Consider the following 5,036-nt stretch of genomic DNA (forward strand, 5'->3'; position numbering starts at 1 on the left):
ATGGTGCAGACGGATGTGCTCCTACCAGAGCCGGCCCCGCAGAAAGTGCCACCCTGCGAGCTGCCCTGCAAAGAGTATGACGTGGCCCGCAACACGGGCGCCTACACGTCCTCCGGCCTGGCCACCGCCGGCTGGAGGTGTGGTTCCAGAACTGCTATGCTCGCTACCACCAGGCCTTCGCCGACTGCAACCAGCAGAGCGGGAGCTGCAGGGGCATGAGAGCCATCAGCTGGCCGCAGAGACCCAGGCGCTGACGCAGCCGACACAGCAAGACTCCACGTGCAGAGTGGGCGAGCGACTGCAGGACACGCACAGCTGGAAGTCGGAGCTGCAGCGCGAGGTGGAGGCGCTGGCTGCGGAGACCGACCTGCTGCTGGCCCAGAAGAAACGGCTGGAGCGCGCCCTGGATGCCATGGAGGTGCCCTTCTCCATCGCCACTGACAACATGCAGTGCAGCCAGCGCCACCAGCACGCCAACCTCGTGCGTGACCATGTGGAGACGGAGCTGCTGAAGGTGCCAGCAGCCTTGGGTGGCCAGGACTTGTGGGCACAGAGAGGAGGAGCCCCCGGCAGTTCATGTGGACAAGCCACGTGCTGCTGCAAGCACACGGGAGACCAGCCCTCTGTGCGTGAGACCCCTGAGTCCTGAAATCTGGCCCCTTAGTGACAGGAGGCAGTTTTGCCCCAGAAGGCCCCTGACTTCCAAGCAGCTGTTTCTCCTCTCGTCCTCCAATCCCTTTGAGTCCTGGCATAGTCATCCTGACCCTGGGCTCCCCAGAGATGCTCCCTGGTTGGGACAGTTGCTCCCAAGGTGGAAACCCAGGTCTGGGCCAGCACTGCGGGTGTGGACAGGTAGGGTGGGATAGGCTGGGATCTACTGCTCCCATTCATCCTATACAGAGCCGGGGACACGAAGATCTGCACCCACAGGTCCCCTTCTCCATGTCACCTGTAACTTCCTAATCCAGCCCAGCTTGTCTATGGGGCAACCCCATAGGGTGAGAGAGTAACTCAGTCCTGGCCCTGATGCTGGCTCTGGAGAATTCCCTGAGCTCTCAGAGCCTGGGGCCTCCATGAGAACCACTAAAGGCCTGTAGACATTTGTGAAAGATGTAGGGTGGAGGCAGCGGGTCTCCTGCCATACCCCCAAACTCAGGCAAGAAACCTTGAGTCCCTCCCTCCCCTCATGCCTTCCCTCCTCCCTCCCTTCCCCTTCTGCAGGCCTATCCCCCTGCACCCTCTCAGTGCCTCAAGAACTGCTGCAGCTCCCACAAACCCTCTGCCTGCAACAAGGGTGCCTGCGAAGTGACGGAGACACTGACAGCGCAGGAAGAGGAAAACCCAGGGACAGAGGGGTGCAGGACTCGGGCCCTGGCACACAAGGAGGTAGCTGGTGGTCCAGGCAAAGACCCCAATCACAGGGAAAAAAGGCTTGTTCCTACACACAGAAAATTAAACTGGCCAGGCAGTAAGAAGAAACACAGGGTCTTCCTCCTGTTCTTGGTGTGAGGATGGTCTTTCCCAACACAGAACCCTGAGGGGGAGCCTGGGCGGGCATCTGGGCCCCCAGAGTTAGGGTCCTCAGGGGCTGTCCAGAGGCCAGGGGCAGGCCAACGTTCCTGGGTGCAGTGAGTGAGCAGCAGTGATGACTCTTGAGGCCTGGGGCGTGGGAACTGCCGCTGAGGGACCTTCCCAGCAGCCCATAGAAGGCCCTGGAGGAAAACACCCCACTTACAATGCACCAAGGAGAATGCCCAAAAGCCCAGGATAAACCCAGTGAGAGAGCAGAACTTGCACAGTCAGAGCTCAGGCCCGGCATTCAACTCCTTCTGGTTGCTCAGGTGTAGACCAAGGCCTGCAGCAGCTGGGCCTCCTGGGATCCTCACCAAGGACCGGCTCTGGTGCTCAGGGCGTCTCCTCCCTCAGGAAGCTGAGCTCATCCGGAACATTCAGCAGCTGCTGAAGAGAGCCATCGTGCAAGCAGTGAGCCAGATCCGGTGGGTCGAGGGCTGCCCAAGGGATGACTCCTGACCCCACCCACGGCTGGTCCTGGGGCAAGGCATTGAACGACAGGACCCTGAAGCTCAGAGCCGGCAGGGGCTGTCCCAGGTCACAGTGGGAGCACAGGGCTGGGTGGGGGAGGTTCCGGCCCAGCCTGAGTTTGAGTGGCCAAAGCCCAGTGCCACAACTGATCTGCAGCCTCCCAGCATGGGCGGCAGCTCTTGGTCACTGCTGAGCACGAGGACAGCCGGCCCAGAGCTCCCTCCTGAAGCGGGCATGAAGGCCTAGCCTGCAGCATGGAGGGTCCCCGGCGGGGCCCTCCCTGGCCACACACCAATGCCCTGCCCCACCCCGCCCCAGACTGAACCGGGAGCACACGGAGATCTGCAAGATGCACTGGTCGGACAAGGTGGAGGCCTACAACCTCGACAAGACCTGCGGGCGCCACCACAGCCAGAGCACCGAGGTGTAGACTCATCTGGCACTCCACCACCTTCCAAGAGGGTGGGGGCCAGCTCTGCCCCCGCGCTTGCCCTGGCTGTGGTCTCGCCTCCCTCTGCCTGGGGGCCCCAGCGGGGCTCCTTCCCCCAGCCTGGCCCAGAGGCCCTCGCCCCCGAGGGCACTTGGGCAACTGTCTGCCCCTGGCATGAGTAAGCGAGCAAGACCTCCTCAAGTGCCCAGCGCGTGCACAGCCTGGTTGCCCGTAGACAGGACAGGGTGGGGTGGGGTCAGCCCCAGGCGCCGGCAGGATTGCATTTCCACCCAAGGCCAGCAGAGGGAGCGCGACCACCGCCCACTTGAGCTCGGCAAACTCCTGGGTGCGAGAAGCGGACGCGGGCGCTGGGTACTAGGGAAGGGAGGCTGCGGGGGACGGAGGTGCTGCAGAGGGGGCCTCGGGGGCAGCGGTGCTGGGAACGGGGTTGCGGGGGCAGGAGGGGACTAAGTGCCCGGGGTGGGTAGGGTGTGGGAGGACTCAGGGGAGTTGTGGGCGGGGGGCACTCGGAGGCAGGCAGCTTGGGGGACTGGGCTTCGTGGGTCTGCACGGGGTGCATTGGAGTCCATGCAGTTCCTCCAGGAGCATGGGGCACAGACAGGGAATGGGGGCGTGGCAGGGCCCCCAGCATTTGGCAGAGCCTCCCGACCCTCCCCTGGCTGTCTCCCACCCCGCAGCGCCTCCACCCCGGAGACCTGGACCAAGTTCACGCAGGACAATCTGTGCCGCGCCTAGCGCGAGCGCCTGGACTCGGCCAACCTGTGGGTGCTGGTGGACTGCAGCCTTCGCAAAACCTCCGAGGACCTGGTACTCCAGTGTGAGGCCGTGAACCTGGCCTTCGGGCGCCGCTGTGAGGAGCTGGAGGACGCGCGGCACAAGCTGCAGCACCACCTGCACAAAATGGGGCACCCTCAACCCCGAAGATGGCTCCCGCTCCTGCAAACCACTGTGCCCACTCTCATCACCTGACCTGGGCCCTCAACACCTTTCTCCTCTGTCCCACTTATCCCAAAGGACCCCAGAAGCAAGCGTCACCTCTCCGTAAACCTATGTAAAACCAGGTGACACTGGGTATGATCGCAGGGTGTTGCAACACCCATGACTGAGCAGGAGGAGCTGTGGGGATGATGGAGGCAGGAGGTGGTCTGGGGAGCATTGACCGCCCGGGAGGTCCCCAAGAGTCCTGGCCTGGCAGGCAGGGCTCTGACTCTAGGGACTCAGCGTGGCCTTTACCACCACTGAGTCCCCAGTCTTTGAGCAGGATTTGGGAACTGGTGACCACCAAGGAGGGGGGTTCTTGGATCAGAGCTCAGACAAAACAGGCAGCATGACTCTCCAGAGCGCACTGGGGGCCCCGGACTCTCTCATGTCTTCACCCCCAGCCCTCAGGGACTCTCCTGTGTGTCCCAGCTACTCTCCAGCCATGCCCAGATTTCAGTGGGAGTCAGTTCCAGGCACCCAGGTATCACCACCAAACTCAGCAGTTTCGCTGAGTTACTCCCCTGTCTCTCTCATGTCTTCACCCCCAGCCCCCTGGGACTCTCCTGTCTGTCCCAGCTACTCTCCCACCACGCCCAGATTTCAGCGGGAGTCAGCCTCCCACACTCCGGAATCACCTACAGACTCACAGACTTCACTGAGGTCCTCCCTGGTCTCTCTCAGGTCTTTGCCCTCAGCCCACAGGGACTCTTGTGTCTCTTTCAGCTACTCTGAAAACTTCTCTAGATTCCAGCTGGAGTCAGTTCCAGGCACCCACGATACACCACCGAACTCACGAGTTTCACTGACTTACTCCCCAGTCTCCCTCATGTTCTCACCCCCAGCCCTCAGGGACTCTTCTGTCTCTCTCAGCTACTCTCCAACCATCTCCAGATTTCACCTGGAGTCAGCTTCCCGCACCCAGGAATCACCTACAAACTCACGGAACTTACTGCAACCCCCCCCCATTTCTTTCACCTCTTCACCCCTTGCCTTCAGGGACTCTCCAGGGTCTCCCAGCTTCTCTCCAGCCTTCCCCAGATTTCTGCCACAGTCAGGCCCAGGCACCCAGGACAACCCTGGACACTCACAGGCCTCACGAGACTATCCCCCAATAACCTGTACCTACACAGGGATGGCTCCCACGCATCCCTCAGTGACCCCAAACCCATCTCCACTTACACTCAGACACTCCCAGGGCCTGACAGCTACTCCCCGTTATTGTCCTTCAGTTCGAAGCCCTGGCCAATCTACTAGCCAACACGATGCAGTTACTTGGCCATTTCTCCACGGTTCCCGTGAGGGCCCCACGCCCAGCCGCACAAGAGCCCCTCCTGCATTCCGTCCTCACACGCAGGCCTGTCCATCTACTTGCTACTGTCACACTCTTGCCAGCAGAAGAGGCCCCTGTAATGGCCGATATCACCACCCAGTCTATCCTCACCCCACAGCTGTGCAGCGGGACCCTCCTGCTGGCCCACGTGGCTGCCAGAGCCCATGCTGGCACGACGCTCCAGCAGGTCGGCGTCCCTGCGGGCCACACTACCGGTGACATGGCTAGCAT

At 61.9% G+C, this 5,036-nt stretch overlaps 1 pseudogene; it reads left to right on the plus strand.

The window, feature by feature from the left end:
* Positions 1–3,463, plus strand: LOC129137928 (tektin-4-like; annotated as a pseudogene).
* The last annotated feature ends 1,573 nt before the right edge of the window (positions 3,464–5,036 follow it).

Source organism: Pan troglodytes, chromosome 23, assembly GCF_028858775.2.
Source record: "Pan troglodytes isolate AG18354 chromosome 23, NHGRI_mPanTro3-v2.0_pri, whole genome shotgun sequence".
NCBI lineage: Eukaryota > Metazoa > Chordata > Mammalia > Primates > Hominidae > Pan > Pan troglodytes.